The sequence below is a fragment of the Parambassis ranga genome, chromosome 2 (genome assembly GCF_900634625.1).
Source record: "Parambassis ranga chromosome 2, fParRan2.1, whole genome shotgun sequence".
In the NCBI taxonomy this organism is placed as follows: domain Eukaryota; kingdom Metazoa; phylum Chordata; class Actinopteri; family Ambassidae; genus Parambassis; species Parambassis ranga.
In genome coordinates, this window is record NC_041023.1 from 16,303,434 (window position 1) to 16,322,403 (window position 18,970).

The following is an 18,970-nucleotide window of genomic DNA, read 5'->3' on the forward strand; positions in this document are numbered from 1 at the left end:
AGCTGCACACAGCCCACGATCCACTCACTACATTATGCACTCTCCTTGTCCTTCATTCACACACAGCCACACAAACACGCGCTGCACATGTGTAAAATGGCATAAACAAAGAGTATTCTGCTTCTCTCTTGTGCAGTCACAAAGGCATGAATGGAGAAAATCCCCTCAGTCACCACATCACACCTACATCAACATTACAGCAGATGATAAAGGCATATCAATGTTTTCCTCTTTTTTTTTTACCTTGTTGCAGGTGGTGTTGTCCTCCGGTTGTGAATGACTGGAAACGGGGAGTGAGGGTAAGGAGAAGGAGAGAGAGAAATGTTGAATGAGAGTGACGGCGAGGAGAGAGAGGTAATCGAGTCTCCGCTCTACGTGCACTGGGCTGACAAACAGGTAGCAGAGTATATTATGCGTATGAATGAGGAGGAGGGGACAGTCTCTCCCTGTCCATCTATACCCCCCCCCCTCCCCTCCTCCTTCTCTCCCACCTCTCAGTGTATCTCTTTCGGGTCAAAGTGAAGCGGCAGCTCCTTATTTGGAAGTTGACGTAAGCTTGTGTTTCTTTTGGCAGCGGTCTCGGGCTGCACAGCTGGCAAAGCAGTGAGAGGTAAAGGGGCAGGGCGAGTGGTCGGTGTTTTAATCTGACTGGTAAGAGGGGTGGAGGGGGTTTACTTCATACTTTTAAAGCACACAGCTTCTCCATTCAGGGCTCAATTTAAAGCATAGGTGGGGAGTGATCGCTACTTGCATTAAGAGAAAACGCTGGAAAAAAAAACTGGGGGTGGGGTGAGGGGGGCCACAGGGATCCGGTTTTTAAGAGCAGCTCTGGAGAATGTCCACAGTGCTCCTGGCTGAAAGGAGTCCAGGGAACTCTGACATCACACTTAGCTCTTTTATGCCCTCCACAGTGCTGTGGGAATACCAGCTGCTGAGATGTAGGCAGGTGGTATGCTGCTTGTCTGTGTGAAAAGGGGAAGCTGGGAGGGGAATGGAGGAGAGCCCAGAGTGCCCATCCTGCACCAGGCAACAGGGGGTCTCTGTGACTCCAGAGCTCCATATTGAAAGTCTAAAGGCCAGCTCTCAGACCAGCATCTAGGCTGCTACATAAGATTAATTTTAAAAGTTGATTCTGGTCAAAAAAGCATCTGAAACAGATGCTAAAGCAGCTCATGTTCTGAGATAGGAAATGGAAAAAAAGCTCATGACACCTGTAGCCTTTGTGTAAACTGCACTCAGTATCCTGTTTCTCAGCACACTCACACACACATTAACAAAGAGATATACCAATCCCACTTTACAGTCCCAATAATCCCTAGGCAATATCCCTAAGCATTGAGCAATATAAGTTTGCAGATATTGCCTTATTATACTTCACAACTCAGCTGAGCTGTGCAATGAACAAAGTGGCAAGTGTAGTGTACACCACAACCTATCTAAACAAAGGCATTAGAGTGCTTAGCCTAGCCAGCTAACTAGCTGCATCAGATCTATTTGACTTTGGCATTGCTAAGGCAAGAAAATTAAAGCGAGAGTAACACCTACTTCCTAGCATTTCTCTCACATTATGGACCACTGATAACAATAATCAGTGCAAATTAAAAAATAAAACACTTTAATAAAAAAAAATATTAAAAAAAATCCTCATCACATCCTGTGATAATTGCATATATGTATGTATGGGACAGACAGAGGCATAACCTGAAAACATAATGCTTATGGCCAAACAAAGGGAGAAAAGCCATTAGCATAGGAAAAGTACATGTCATATATAATAAAAGGAAAAGCTTTTGCTTTACACCACCGTAGACTACTGCAACAACACTTGAACCGGTGTAACTTTGGTTTACGGATGCTGCCGCAAGAATAATTGAATTTAGGCCGCAGACTAGTGACGACTTTGTATGTTCAGAGAAGTTGACACGGCAACTAGGTAAAACCTGCTAGTTGAAAATTGCTTGCAATTTGGTTGTGTTTGTTATGATATTTCCGGTATAACGTGAAGGCTAATATTGGCCTTTCAGGAGGGCTCAGACAGGAGCGGAGCTCTTTCACAGGGGATGGCTCTGTCTGTGCAGCTGGGGCTTGTCTGGATGGCCTTGTGACAGTGTAAACATGATGCTACCAAACTTTTTTTCCTCCTTTTGTTAGGGACAAAGAGACAACAACAAAAAGATAAAGGTTTCATTTTGTACCTCAAGCTGTACAATACATTAACATTTAGCAGTGGCTGAACAGAAAGAAAGGCTATTTTTGAAGATACTGTGTGTGCTCTGGCCTAATTTCAGTTTGGAGGCTAGAATTTTGTTTGAATACGTACATAAAACTAGGGTTCTTCATTTTACCATGTATAAACTACCTGACTGCAGTCACATGTTCCTACGTAAATGGTAATCAGCCTCAGTTTTGGATGGAGTTAGCTAGCAGCTAATAGCTAACTAGTTCACGCATTCAAGTGATGCTAACAGTGTACCAGCATCATGATTGAGGAGCATTATAAGCTTGCAGCGTGACACCTTAACTCTTCATCCTCATCCTCAGACTCTAAACCCCATCAGCTGCACTGTCCTCTCTGTCTCCTGCAGCATGCAGCTTTCTGTCCAGTTTGCTGACATGGCCCCAAATTTTTGCTTTGATCAAAGATTTTGTATTGACAATAAGACCTCTCACTCCAATGACTATTCACCATCATACACATGTACATACACACAGAATGAGACAAGCGATCAGAAGAAAGTCAGACATCTGCTGTAAACAAGATCTTTGTTGCAACAAAGACACTGATTTTTATGAGGCTTGTTTTATCCAGCAGAGTGAATAAACATGTGAAAGTACCGTCGTGTAATCCACTGATTTCAAAAATGTAACTGTATTCTAATTCCTATCACTTTAGACTGTGTCTGTAATGCTGGTACATGTAATCTGTTACTAACCAACACTGCCAACAGAGGGTTCTGCTTCATTCATCTTTGTGTTTAACATCAGCTATTGTGTAAAACTACTGTAAAACTAATGATTTATGGAAGGTCACACACTATTTAACCCTTACAACATTAATTCACACTCACAGTAAAGCCTTCGATTTGATCCTTTTCACCAATCTACACAACCTTCAGCCCAGAGTGTTAACACTTCTGGCTGAAGTGGCGTATGTTTTACGACATACTTAGGTTCCTCTTGAGCTACCTGTTAGTGGCCATGTTCCATATATATTAGGGGAAACCAGAAAAACACAGAAAGCAGTCAAGAATTCAATCTTGTGAGATTGATGTTCACTACATCAGAACTTATTCAGCAAATCCATCTAATCAAATTAGTGATTAGATAGATTTAATTAGAATCAAATCAAATTCCATCTCCTTTTTTCCCCACACAACTCACCACCACTTCAAGTGAGCATTAGTATTATTATTTTGCAAATTAGAGTGATTTTTTTGTTATATTTCTAAGTGATATTGCAAAACTGACAAAAAATAGGGTAATGGAATCCAAGCCATTAGGCCTATACCAATAACTAATGGTACTAAATTACATAAATGCACATCAATTGAATGTTACTACCTTGCTGGCCAAGTCAGTAAATTTGGAAAGTTAAACATTGCATGTTAATATCTCTTTCAAAACAGGAGACGTTTCACTGAACACCCACCAAACTCAACCCTAAAAGCTTGAAAAGCAAGAATCAGAAAAATCCTAATAATAATAATAATTGTTATTATTACTGACACAGGAGGCCATTAATCAACTGTATTCAGCATCCGTTTACACCGAAATATCAAGATTACATTATACTAGTAGTAAAAAATATGGTAAAACATTCTGTTTTCTAATAGGGTGGATCAGAACTTCGGCAGAAGTCTGAAGGAATATGTACACTGATGAGCTAAAATAGTCTGACAGGTGAATTAAATAACACTAATTATTTGGTCACCATGGCACCTGTCAGTGGGTGGGATATATTAGGCAAGATTTTTTGTGCATTTTGTGTTTCTGGTCTGCAGTGGTCCACAAACTGGGCTGGCCAACAGACGAGCTACTGTAGCTACCGTGTAGTCGTTATGTCTGGGGGATTTGTAGCTGCAGACCAGTCAAGGTGAGCAGGTGGCCATGATTTTATAAGCTATCCAGCTAATTGTCATGTAGTGTAGCATCAAGTTGGTAAAGCTCATTTATTTAGTCACATTCTAACATATAGATAAATGAAATAACTTCTCCTTTAAGAAGTCTGACTTAATAAATCCCCATCTAATGTTAGGAGGATGACAGTGACCGGTCGATAGCTGATTTTACCTAAAAGGCCCAATATTGGCAAATGCATATATTGGCCTGACCCTGGCTTGTTTGGGGTGGAGTGTCAGCAGCCAGCATCCCTGCTTAGGGCAGTGCTGGCTCCATCCTGTGGGGCCATAGTGGGAGTTTCTGGGCTTGGTGCCACCTGTCAAAGGAGAGCAAACACAGGCAGTGTCCTCCTCAGCATCCCAGAGATCCAGGGCTTCACGTATGGCCCTTAAAGGCTAGTAAGGCAGCAGAATCTGTCACTGACACAGTACAGTGGGGTTTGTACATATTATCAAGTTCAAATATGGGATGTAGAACAGGTCTATGGGAGTTCATGTAAAGTCTAAAAATGAAAATAGAATAAATGCAATAAATAAAACAGGGTGTCTGAATCTATGAGGCCGATGTTTGTGTGTGTTTAAACAAGCCGATAAATTTTAACGTATAACCAGAACCACAAGTTCCCACTTCCCTCCCTCCAGCCATTCAACCACAGACAGACCAGAGACTCACCCCTGCACTACGACCACCAACCGGAACAGAACAGATGCCCCTGTCAACCTCAACCTGCCTCGATGGCCGTACAATACTGAAACTGACCAGCAGAGGCTAGGCTAAGCTGCCACATTTTAAAGAGCGCATGGAGATAAACAGCCAGCCATAGCTGCACTGACTTCCCAACAGTGGACCACGTTGACAGATGTTGTACAGAGTTCAGCTGTGGTGGGTGGTGCCGGTTTAGACTACAAAATGTTCCAATAACATACTAATTCCATGTGTGTACAAATGTACCTTTATGGGCCATACAGGCTTGTGTGTGTACTCGGTGTCTGACAATTATGATTTTCACTGTGCACCACGGTACAGTGACCACAATACACACACTAGATACATTTAGATATGTCAAGTACATTTTTATTTATAATAGTAATGAAGGAGAGTGTATGTTACAATCATCCGATATTAAGGTATGCAAAAATATTTGCCAGCCTTGTTAAAGCAGGAAATGCTGTAGACATATTTCTGAGGTACAACTACAAAAAAGTAGCAAATTACATATACAGTAAATTTGAAAAAAGATCATGTTAAAACAAACAAAACGGCATTTATTAGATAATTAATATTACAAAAACAAAAAAAAACATACCTAGAAATAGTATGTAGAACATTTTTTCCAGCTTTCCACAGGTGTTACTGATGTTGGAAAAAATAAGCACTACATAAATCATGGTTTTTATATCGAACATTTTGCATTTTTACAGCCTCAACAAACCAATTTTTCATTCTATTCATCACTTACATCAACTGCAGCTCTGACAAAAACGTTTTTTTGTCATGCAACTATTAGTCTGCAGTGAGTCAATCAAGTCTTCCAACATGTAATTAAGAGTGTATTTTTATGTTTACTAAAATCATACAAATGGTGATTTGTAAAATATAATAAAGCATACCACAAAGACTTCTCCTCCTTCCTCACCTGACTTATCCTGTTTTGTCATCATTTACCAGCATTTTTCCTTTAGTCAAAAATTTAGGATCAATATTTTTGATTAATTGACACTATATTTGTTCAAGAATAAATCTAATCCCGAGGAACAGCAGAGGCACCGAATTCAGTTCCAACAACTGATCAGTCAACCACATGTCAAAACATTTATCTTCTGCTCTCCCGTGCCAGAAGCAACTACCGTGAAGTTAACAAGATTTACATGCAGATAAATATTATGCTCACAGCACAGAAAAAAAGTGTGTAGACTATCAGAATGGACATGATTCTCAATTATTTTAAATAAATATCCCATCAATTCTTAAGAAAGAAAATTAGAGGCAGTGAGGGAAAAAGGGCATTTAAGGCAACAAAGGTCATCAGCTGGGATTGAACAGGCGACAGTCCCGTTATGTAACTCTCAGCTAGAAAGCAAATAGGCCAAAATTCCCAAAATCTCAAATCAGTAGAGAGAGTCATTTTTTTCTGTTTAAAGACGGTGACAGAGATATCAAACAGCAGAGGGAGGATTTTCAGAAATCCAATGGGTGACCTCATGGAAGGTTCATCCATGTTTATTTACCATCTGATCATCATCATTCTGAAAAATGTTTTCATGTTTAAAGGATTAGTGTCTAGTATAAGACAAAATATTAGGCCATGAAAACATGATGTTTTGTTTCCTGTAGTTCCCTCAACAGTGTGTCATTTTGTCTATTTCCATTAGCAACATTAACTGTATGACAAATGTTTCCTCTCAGTGTCCAGAGGCTGATGTGCACTGACAGCACGGACCACCAAAGTGTTAACGGTTTTAGTCAATCATGCTGCACACACTGATCTGCACGGGTGGTCCCACCACCAAAGCCCTACTCTGAGCCAGGAAAAACCCTGCTTACAGGCTGCTGGAGGCGCTGCCAGACACTGGCTGATGGTGCTGCATTACTACGGTCAGCGACACAGACTGATCAAAGACAATCATTTTGTGACCTTATGTCATTGAAAACGCAAAAGAAACTAGCCACAGAAATAACTTTGCAGTGTAAATCATGTAGTAATCACTGTTAAAAACAGTGTGGTGGTATTTTCAGAAACAGTGACAACAGTTTCTTTTACAGCAAAGTGGGGATGTCTTATATTTAGAGCAAGACAGAGGCTGAAAGAATGGGAGGCATTGTGCAGCCAGAGTGAAAACAAGTTGAAAATGTTGAGAGGAAATGCTAATTATAGGAAAAATGACCAGCCGCCTGCTATATTTGTCTCCACATCTAAGTTGAGCTGTTTGAGAGTGTTTGTGGTTTCAGGGTGTGAGCGTGGGTTTCGGTTCGGGCCGCTGACTGAAACTTTAACAATGTTTGCATACACACATGATGACAAAGGCAAACTGCGCACAACACCTGCAGCCAACATCTCATAAGCCTGCATGAAGGGATATATAAATATATGAGGACAGAAACCTGTAAGTATGATACCTGCTGATGTGAGACATGACATTTATTTTAGGGAAATCCCCGAGCTCCACACTATGTACACAATGACATCAGCAGTTTGCATTCCTGCTGTCTGATATCAAACACACCATCATCGAATCAACTAAGACATTATAACATTTCAATTATCATTGTTAGTAGCAGACCTAGCTTCTAAAACCTAACAACTTCCTGTAGCAAGAAGTTTATGGGAAAACCGCTAAATACGAACTGCAACATGTCAAAGAGAAATCACACCCACAGAGATGTTGTTGGTGAGTGTTGCATTGTCACAATCATGCTACAACTGCACATTGAAAAGCTATAACATCCTGTGTCAATACCAGTGTAATAACACTGGTTATCCAGTTACCATGGCACCTGTCAGTGGGTGGGATACATTAAGCAAAAAGGGAACTTTATGTCCTGTTAGAAGCAGGAAAAAGGAGCAGCAGGAAGATTTAAATTACTTTGACAAGAACCTGATTGTCTCTAAAAGTGCAGCTTGTTTTAGGTCTACAGTAAACAGCACCAATTGGAAGTGGCCTAAGGAAGACGTGTTGTGGTCCTTGAGCTGCTGTTGCTCAAACTGATATACACCTACACTACCGTTTAAAAGTTTGGGGTCACCAGGCCAGTTCTATAGCTTCTCTGATCAGCAAAACAGTTTCAGCTGTGCTAACATAATTGCACAAAGGTTTTCTAATCATCAATTAGCCTTTTAACATGATTAGCTAACACAATACATCATTAGAACACAGGAGTGATGGTTGTTGGAAAAGGGCCTCTGACAATGTCTAGACTGTATGTCTGATTACTTTAATGTTATCTTCATTGGGAAAAAAACAGTTTTTTTTTTTAAAAAGACATTTCCAACTGACCCCAAACTTTTGAACAGTAGTGTATATATATAAAGTTTTGATAGGAAGGTGTCAGAATGCAGTCCGCTGAAGATGGCTAACTTTTGTGAAATTAATGCATCAAGAACATACATGATATGGTCAGTAACACCTAAAACTATACAGACACAGTCAATCACCCAACCAAACTTGAGGCTCACTCCAAAAGTCAATCCCATACACACAAATTGACGACATGACAGCTACTCAAAAAAAAGGGGCCAAAACCTGCAGTATATTATAAACCCTGCCTCCTCCATGTTAGTGGATGCAGCACAGACTCAACTTAAAACAACCACTTATATATATATAAAATGTTAGTGTTTTATTAGTTATTTTGGCTAACAAAAGAGGGAGTGTTGTTGAGTTCAGCAGCCAATGAAGCAGCTGAGCTGCTGGCTCAATGCAGAAGTACATGAGGCTACACCAACAATGTGATTTTATGTCACAACTTCTACTCTATAAACCCGGTTTATACCCGATGTCTAATTTCTAAGCTTCAGAACAGTTTTAAACAGACGAGAAAAAAAAAATCTGTGTCCGCACGGAGCTGAGGGTAAAGATGGATGGCCAATGGCACTGAGCTTAAAAACACTCCTCGGGAAAGATGATGTCATGTTCATCTGTCTTTATATACAAATGTAGGGTCAATGGTCTATGGTCAAGCAATAAAAGCTAAGAATATATTGATCCCTGGTTGTGTTACAAGCTCTCGAAAATGGTTAGTAAGTGGATCATTAGTGGAGAACAATCCCACTTTCTACCCATAGGTGTGTCTAATTACACACTGAGACAAATTAGGGATGAATTTAAGGTCTTACATATCAGACCGTAAGGATTCTGATTCTTCACTTGGCTCTTAAAGTTCAAATTAATTTCTATGCATGTATGAATTCTATTCAGAGTGTTTAAAGGATAGTGAGTAACTTAGCCTGAGATGCCACAAAGATGTTTCAACCTAATTCATTTTGAATTTCAGAGCTGTGAGTGTACACAGTGCTACAGTGCATTAAAGGAGCAGCAAAGAAAAAAAAAGCTAAATCCGGAAGCTTATGGAAACCAGTGAATAGCTGATAACAACCACATGCAAAGTCTCCACAGGAGCCTGAATGTGTGCAGTGGGGCAGTAACTGCATGATGTGATATAACTCAGATGGATCAATACTAACACAGTTGAGCCTGCTGCATCTGGCTGGGCTGTGCACTGGGTTAAGCAGGATCCAGACTGCAAAAAAAGTACATCCTTGCCTGCTTTTATTTCAAGCAAAACAAAACCAAAAGAGTCGCTGACCTTTGGTGCACTCGCCTCGTTAACTCAGTTGATTTCAGAGGCCAGCATGCCAATTTTTTTTGTGTGGCTCTGATCAAACCCAAATTCAATATGCCCCCCCCCTTTAGCCGGGCTGTAAATGCAAACCAATCTGCTTGGATCTCAAAGTGATGTAATGCAGGGAGAGAGGAGCCATATGTTCTCTTATTTCACCAACAGTGAATCAACAGACAGGGATGAGGCAGCCTGCCAAAGTGCCTGCCTGTTCAGGAATCTATACTGTCAACACACACACAGACGAGGAGAAGTATAGCAGGAATATTTTGACATATACTTACGATGCAAAGCAATAATTATGACGTGGCTGCCAATGATACTTAGGTCTACCTGTGGGTACCAGCTGAGTCAGCGGCAGCGCTGTGTGAAACTAGGCATTCTAGCAGTGCTGCAGACAAAAGACCTACAGAGGGACCAATCCTGACTGCTGTTACATAATACAAAAGCTGCAGTCTACAACTATATAGTCCTTTATTGATGATACCAGTGTCAACAGGGGTAGGTAGTGGGGACCCAATCTGCTCTCACCCCCACATAGCTCTGCTGTAGCATGCTAGTAGTAGTTGATTTTATAGACCACTACTGATATTTTGGTAGTACTATATACCAATATTGAAATATTCATTTACCAATAATCTTGCAGTATACGGACAAATTTAGATGCTAGCTACCTTTCTAGGTTGCTAAAAGACATCATTTGACTTACTCAACCATCTGTTCAGACTTAGATGAAGCAGCTGAAACTGTGATAAATCATACCGATAGCATCTTTTTCTGCATTATTTGACTGGTTGTCAATCTCTGGGTCCTCCCTGTGGCCCAATAGCACAGGACAGAAGTGAGTTAGGAAACTGGATCAATGTTAAAACATGGGCAAAACTTCAGTCAACATACTCTGAACTGATGCTTTTTTGACCACATATTGTTTCACACTTACAGTGAAACACAAGGTGCCAATATGTTACAAAACAGAAACCAAAATTTTGACTGGACAAAACATGAAAAGTGTGAAAAGTCATTTTTCAGATTTTCGCACCATTTTTGCATCAGACCAGAGGCAGTATAACAATTGACACCATAAAAGCTACCCAAAAGTCAGGTCAAACCATCTGGATAACCCCTGGTGGTCATAAACCCTGCCAGCTCCATGTTAGTAAATGGGACATGGACCCAACTAAAAACTAAAGTACTCCTCAAAAACATTTATTCCAGAGGTGGTTTTTATCACATTGATTTGTGTTCAAGTACTCATTTTTTCTACATATTAGTAATAAAATACTTATTGTTGGCTTTAAAAATAAAAAGGAGAAAGAAAAGATACAGCAGTCAGCAGACAATGGAGCAGATGAGCGACTGGCTTGAAACAGAAGTGGAGGAGTGATTGAGCGGAACAGCAGCGATGCAACTTCACCTCCTGACACCTACTGCAGAGTCTGGTTCCAAGATGGTGCCTTCTTCCAACATGGCAGCACCCGTAAACACAATGTGTGGTTTTGTACCATGAATGGAGATGGAACTACATCACCCATACAGTCAATGCATCAGAAACAGCACAGCTATATATGCACATCAAGATGCATGATACACATACTGCAATATAGACTCTGCAACAGGTTAAGTTCAACAAGTCTGAACTTTATGGACTGAACTACCTCATCATATTAACAATGTGACTGAGTAACAGAAGAGAAGTGAGTGAGGAGGCAGTTCTCACAGACATTATTCATAGCTCTGTTCTATTGAGTGTCCCAGTGAGCCAGCATTCACAATACTGAGCCGCTTTTGAAGGGATATTAATGTTATTACTGTGTTTCTTAAAGAGAAATGTCCAAGTATCTGACCTTAATAAAGGCCCAGCCAATGAAACCTGTACCCAGTGCCTAATTGGATATCCAAGTGCCATGTGTCAATGCAACTGACTGCATTTTAGTGGGTTTGTGTCAAATTTTGTGATTGCAAAGAGAAAGGCAAGCATTGGGTGTATTTTGTGGTGTACATCCACAAGGTGATTTGTGAATGAGAACTGCAGCTGACAGGCCGTCTGCCTGACAGGCTGCTCTCTCCACGGGGGTCACAGAAACCAGAGGCCCTTCCACCTCGCGGAGCGACCCACGCTGGGCCCATACGCTCTCCTCCAGGGTCACTGACGGCATCCAACCACCCTCCAGCAGAGGGCTGCAGCTTGGCCGAGGGCCTAACAACTCGCAGCTAGAACACACATGCCCAGCTTCCCATGCATCTCTACGCACACACATGTAAACATGACACTTAACACTTTGCACACGTGCAAGCCTCGCTGCCAACACGTGGCACAAGCAAATGCGTAGGCAAGGATGTAACCACACACAAGTGAGTGTATCCTTTCATTAACAAGGATGAGAGTCAATTTCCGCTCCCGTCGTCTTAGGCCAGTTCCTGGCAGGGAGGAAATCTGTTCGCTTATTGCCATTTTGACATTTAAGCTAGTGTCTCTGCAGCTGAGGTTGGGGGGAGTCCAACTGATAGATGACCAGGGCCACCCTAGGGTCTCCCGCTGCACAACTAGCTGCAACTTGTCACCCCAACCTTCTTATGGCAGAGGCACGCGTGTGTGCACTACACATCCTTACACACATGTGGTTATATGACACATCCTAAATCATAAACATAAGGTTTCACACAGGCAATCTGTGATTTATTACTGCTGTGGTCGCTTACAGTTAAAAAAAATTTCAGGTTTGTAGCAAGGACATAGAGTGTGATGATATATTATATTCGGTAGAGATTTGTTCCAATGAGAGCAAAGCAAGTTCAGCACTATACGCTGACCTGTGTGAAGTCATACACACAGGTCAGAATTAATTGGCGGTAATGTTTGGAAAATTTGGGTGCTTTCACACCAGATTTCCTTTGGCCTAAATCACTTAGGTTCCTTTTTACAGAGAGAAAAATCTGAGCGTACCAAAATGCGTCATAAGAACATTCTCTCTGCTTATTGGTTAGATGTCTGCCGCCATGGGAACCAACACAGTAAACACAGGAGGTAAATCATGTGTTGTGGTCTACTGCATGTTTCTGTAATATGGGAGAGACAATTTCACCATGGTGATTGTTTATTATTGTTTGAAAACTACACAGTTGATGCACTGGAATTTCCAAAGGTGCATGTCAAGACAATGTAGGATGTGACTACATTAATCCTACAAGATGGCCACTTGAAGATTGGATAATTCTTTTTAGGGGGTTTTTGTCTGGTTGTTCAAGTCAACAAGTGCAATTTAAAAGGAGTAAAACTTGTAGGTGTGGTGAGGACACTGATACTATGTGTTTATATTAATCGATTAGGTCATTTTTGGCCACATTGCACTAACAAATCAATATCACCATCCCTCCAAAAAGACTGAGAACCTTTCATGCTCACATGGCCAGCTTAGAACCGCCCATTAATGCATGGGGCTAGTGCACTACTGTGTCACACCTTCTATAATTAATATATAACTATATATGTACTATAATATAACTATTATTAAAAAAATGGTTCATATTTGTGAAGGCTGAATAAACAAGAGTGCCAATAGGTGTGTTTCACCCACAGGACTTACCAGGCGGACAGTGTAGACGTCCCCAGCAGGAGCTCTTTTAGGGCTGGTTTCAAGGAGGCAAAAGGTTCTTATTGCACCTTACCTTATGCTTGGGGTTGGGGCTCTTTGAGTTTCTGCTGTTGAAAAACAGCTAATGTGATATATGGGAAACAATGACAAGGATTTTCATTTGCTCTAATCTATCAACAACAGTAGTCAAGACTCTGAAACTCTACCCTAGGACCCCTGTACCACTGACTCTTCTTCACACCTTCAAATCCCATCTGACCTATCAAACATGGCACCCACTCAATAAGTTTAGTTTTATTCTTTTGTTTTAGTGTTTTAATCTATTCTGAAATATGCAAAAGGGATGGGTCAACATTTAGTTATCATATGTTATCAAGAGAACTCACAGTTACAGTTTTCTTGCTGGGTGTGTTTTCCACGTTCAGAGTAAACTTTAGACCTATTGTTTACATGTGAATTCTAATGAGGCACCAGTTGGCACCATCGTGTAGGATTTCCTCTCTACACACGTATCCACTCCCTAGGGTGGAAAACTGTTCAGTTTCATTCCTTGCTTGGCATTTTTCCCCTTTCCTCATCCCGTGAAGGAGCGATATGGGCAGGATCAGGTAGGCTCCGGAGATATGGGTGACCTCACACTTCACCTGCTGCTACCAAGGACACTGTAATGACTGACACTTGAGGGATGAGGCGCCTGCCGGTGACTCCATATGAACAAGCTGCATGAATATCAATGTTGTCCTCTCGGGCTCTGCTGCCCTTGGCTGAACAGAGGGACCTTTGACAGGGCAAAAAACCCAGAATGTCTGCCATTTCATAATGCAACAACACGCCGTGGGACCTCAGGACGCGCTCAGAGACACCACATGGATGTTTACTGTACCACCGCTGTACGTGTTCTGAGTCAGAGCAGGGCAGTTTCTCAGACTGGTAGCCTTTTAGAGCTGCGCTGCTCATGTTTAATATCAAGAAACCACCTAGTACACAAGTGAAATTTGGGTTTTGCTCTATCAGTGCCACACTAAGACTGTTATGCTCCCAAGCTTGAAGCGGCATCCTAAAAATTTAGACCTTCATTAAAAAAAAATCTAGTTCTATGAGCTTTTCTTATCGCCTTGGAACCTGATGTCACCTGGTTATCAGGAAATACAGGGTAATCCTGTATTGAAAGTAAAATGCCTAACTCACACCCCTTCCAGTGGACCCCAAGGAACCTTAATTCTGAAAAAAATATGGCATCTATGGAGAGAACCAAATGTATTAAAAGTTAAAATAAAATGCAACACCCAAATGTTGCATAAGTGATGTCATCATATAGTAGCTAGTATGTTCTGTGCTGCTGAGGATAGAGCTAGATCAATATATGTTATAAGCTACAAACTGCCACTGCCATCATTTGTAAAAAATTATCTTTAACAATAATAACAATTTTGTCATATCATATAAAAATAACTATCCATGGGGCACAAACAGAATTGTTTTGGAATTTGGGTCCCATGGGGTCCACTGGAAGGGGTATGACTTAGACACTCAGTGCCCAGTATTGCACAGATAAAGGTATTGTGTATATTTTGCCATTTTTATGAAACATTTAACAAAAACAATATGGTATAAGTATGCATCATCACATAATTTGAGCTGCTCCAGTGTTTACAGTACTCTGAGCAGCATGTGTAGCATCACAGCTGAAAAATCAATGCTGTGGGTCAAATTACAGCAAGTTGCTTTTTGAAGTGTGTGAATTACATACCAATAACATACATAATGCCACACAATAACTCTAACAGAGTATCAGGTAATATATATCAATATCTGCATTTGGGCCACACAAAAAAAACAAATTCAGATTTGAAATATTAGAAAAGAGGCCAACTTGAGAACATGCAGTGAATATCCTACAGTTACCTCTTCATTTAACCCTACAGACATCCTTCTAAAAACACTTGTGTGTAAATAGCAAATGTCTTCAGGACCAACCTGAGTAATGCTGATATAACTTCAACATTATATGAGACCAGCAGGGCAAATTACAGGGGGCCTGAGTGTGTATTCTCTCTGCAACACAACACACATAAAGACTATATTTCCAAAGGTACATAAAGGTCAGTGTTTTCCTATCCTGTCACACTCCTGTTCATCTTCAGGGTAAATGATTGATGCAGGTACAAAGCATCAGACCTGACAGCCAGCACACACATGCCATGGATTGTTATGTCCTCCTGGTGCATGCTTCCAGAGGTGAAGGACAACTCCGGGGGAAGAAAAATGATAATAAACAACCCTAGACACACAGTTACTATGGACCTTCAGAAGGGAGAAACTCCCTGTCGAGGAAGCAGTCTGACACAAGAATGCCAACAATCTGACCCCACGGAGTGAGGCAGCAGGACAAAGACAGACAGACAGGGCATAAAGCAGGCTTCTCCCTGTAATCACTGCTATAGTGTTACAAAATGCTCTGTCTAAATACAAATGAAACAAAGGAAAAAGCCCTCTTGTATCAGGTGTTCTTGCAACCATGATGCAAGAGCCACAGCTGTCCTCAGATGCCCTCTATTCCAGCAGGCATCACTGCAAAGAGGACTGTACAGTAGGTCATTTTCTTTTTTTTTTTTTTTTTTGTGAACACATACCGTTTAAATTTCCCTAGACTGAACATGTAACATGAGGTTGTTAATGTTTATCCACTTGGCTAAAAAAACACACTGACATCCAAATCAAACAACCAGTTTAAGCTCAGTCGTGATTATGTAATGTTATCGGCGTTTTGATCCTGCGGCTATAGCCTAAATAAATAAATAAAAGAAACAAATAAATAAATAAATAATAAAAATCCACCCTGGACGGGACTGTTTCTCACGCATGATGTCATGTTGGATTCCTTGCAAGCAGGTTATGCAGAAATGACCGAGCAGCGGGGAGGCATTATGCAGGCAGAGCTGGGGCGCGTATGGGTCTCTGTTGCATGTGAGGCACATCACGCATGTTGTGTCCAAATATGCTCTTAACAGACAGTATGCATGTGTGGGGGAGTCGTGATATTTACGATATACACTCGTGTGTGAGTATGTGTGCGTTCACACAACCTAAAGGATTGGTTCTTGAAATTATTTTTTTAAGTGGATGATGTATTTGGATAAAAATACAATCCAATGAAACGTCTTAAGTCATGATCTTTACGCACATGCGCGCTGGCAGGCGAATTAATAAATATTAAAGTGCCAGATTTTTTTGAATGGAGGCTGGTTCGGCTACAAACGAGGCGCATAGCGCGGATGTAGCCCACGGCAGCATCACGCGCTGCCGACACAAATGGCCAATAACCACAAACCATGACCGCGGACACACACACACACACACCTGTGTTAAACAGCCTCATGGGGGATTTTTTTATATAGAACAACACATGCGGACGCTGGTATCATTTGAGGAACAAGCGACCCTGTGTTTTCAAAGCACAGCAGTACCACACAATATGGATTTTCCCTAAACACTCGGGACATATAATGCCACAGTTGAGCTACTACGATCGACATCAAGCTACCAAAAATAACACACCCTTCAAAATAAGAGTCTTCAAAATAAAACTGCATCACAAAACCAACCAATTAGTGACTGAGCGTTGCTGCTCTTATAACAATATTTCAACAATATATTAACCGATACACTACACACACAAATTCTCATATTTTACACTAAACGCGACACCAACGAAACGTTTATTTTGAACCTGGAATAGATACACTTCCTGTATCGGTACACCCCATTCTGACTGACTTGCCGCAGCTCAGCACCACCACCTCCTCCTCCCTCTCACAGACAATGAATGAAGCCAGTTTGGGGGAATGGACAAGCCCAATACCACTTCAGGTAGATACACCCGACTAGCGTGTTAGTGGAAAAACAGGACAAAAAACGCGACAGCGCGTATTTTTAGCTCCGGTCACGCCGTTGCTCTCACGTTAGCTAGCATACGTTTTTATCTTACCATTAAGAACAAACAGCGACAAGAAAAACATGCTGTGTAATAACACCAGTACTGTAGCGCCACATGTAATGTTACAGTTACATTAAGCTACGACGTGAATGATAACATTTACAAGAACGCCTCGCTGACAGAATGAATGAGCGTACATTACCTGCAGGATGCTCAACTTCACTTCTCTGCGGTGCGGACACGGATTCACGAGCTGCGTCAAGTGAGGCACAGTCCCTCACGCTTAGACCGGAAATGAGTAATGGAGCTTTCAAACTAAAAGCGGAAAAGAAGGCAATTGAGGGTCTAAAACTAAAAAATAGTATTTGAAAACAGAAAATTGTGCAGTTTGTGGTGCACATGTATCTAACACGAAAATATTAACGTGACGTAATATAATATGCACATATTTGTTCATGTCTTCATGCTAGGATAGTGTTATAGTAAGCCATGCGCACAAATTTACACAACTCTGTTCTTTGATGCAACAAACTAACTTCAATTTCTTTTGAAAATAACTTTTGTATCAGCAACATTTGGACTATGGTCAATGTGAAAAGCCTTATAATTTAATTTTCTGTCAGTGTTGTCAGGCAAAACAAAACAACAATTGAGGCGGAATGATGTCATTCCTAATGCAGCCTCCTTTTTCCATCTCTAAGCTGCACTTATCAATTATTCAGGAATTTTCTTAATTGAATTAAGCTTTAATTGTTACAATTTGCCTCTTTGAAATCTTATCTCTTATATTCCAGGACATGACATTGTCTTTACAAGCCTAACAAGTGTGAAACGAACACAGCTTTCTAATTAGGGCTACTGGGGCCGCCCATTAAAAGCCTGCATGTGTCACAGGGTGTTTTTTTTTCTCCACCTGAGTTGCCAGGTGTGACGAATCCTCTAAAGAGGAGTGATGTGGGGTCATTGTTGACAATGGCAACGATGAGGGTCCCGCAGGGACGTGCTGAGAATACCAAACTACTACCGAGCCTAGATGAGTACGGAGAGTCCCCCAATGAAAGCATGATTCTATAACTGGCTTATGCAACTGATCAGAGCCTCATTCAGCATTATATAACAGCATTAGATGGGTCTGCTGCTCACAGCTGGGCCGGGAACTACCACTGCAGCAGTCACCCATAACAATGTGGGTCAGAGCCTTACAGTCAGATCACAACTATAGGAAGGAAAATTCAATTACATGTCCCTACATCGGACATCACTGGCCACTAAATGCTACATGAACATACTCTTTACACAGTTAAATGGGGCAGATTGCTAACATAATCTTAGTCTGTGTGCTAAATTGGCCTACTTATTTTTCTGTACCATTCACAAACAGAACCATTGCCAATAGCTTACAGAATCAGGTTATAGCATGACTAATATTTATTTCGCTGTTGATTCGTGCTGGGACTGTTTGAGTGACATCATCTTTTTCCTTCTGAGCCCTGCCTACTTCAACCCAAAGCTTAAAGGGAAAATACAGAAATGCCTTAAGGGAAATAACCCAGGCTGTTGTAACTATGGTAAACCCAATTACTCATAGTGGGACGTTGATTAAGAAATGAAGTGTTTTTTTTTACGTGTGTCTAAATTCCTCGTTCTTCAATGAGATGCTGATGGCTGCTTCCTGCTTCTGCAGTTGTAGAAACATAGGAGCCAATCAGAAGACTGTAGGTGGGATAGAGAGGCAACTGATTTTTGACTGTGCAAATTTGGGACATCATGTTATTTTATCAGAGCCAGAAAACTGCCTGCAGCTTTGCAGGCTGTAAATAAACTGACAGCTCTTAAATCTGACCAATGAGAAACAAATGTACGCAGCAAACCGGGTACAGAGTTGAGGCATGCTGTCTGTTTATCAGATGTTCTGAGGGCAGTAAATGCAGGTTTGTAAAATGGAAAGCACAGGCAGAGGAAAAACTCGTATAGGAAAATATAT

The 18,970-nt window shown here is 41.1% G+C and overlaps 1 protein-coding gene across 2 annotated transcripts in view; it reads right to left on the reverse strand.

The window, feature by feature from the left end:
• hivep3a (HIVEP zinc finger 3a) overlaps positions 1-17,222 on the reverse strand; it is a 31,533-nt gene extending 14,311 nt beyond the window's left edge. Inside the window, exons 1-2 of one of the 2 annotated variants that reach the window (XM_028396420.1) lie at positions 17,189-17,219; positions 244-280 (exon numbers count right to left, since the gene is read on the reverse strand). The gene's annotated coding sequence lies outside the window, so the exon portion shown is untranslated. Of the gene's footprint in view, positions 1-243; positions 281-17,188 lie in introns of both variants that reach the window. The other variant, XM_028396414.1, reaches the window with a different exon arrangement.
• Between the last annotated feature and the right edge of the window lie 1,748 nt (positions 17,223-18,970).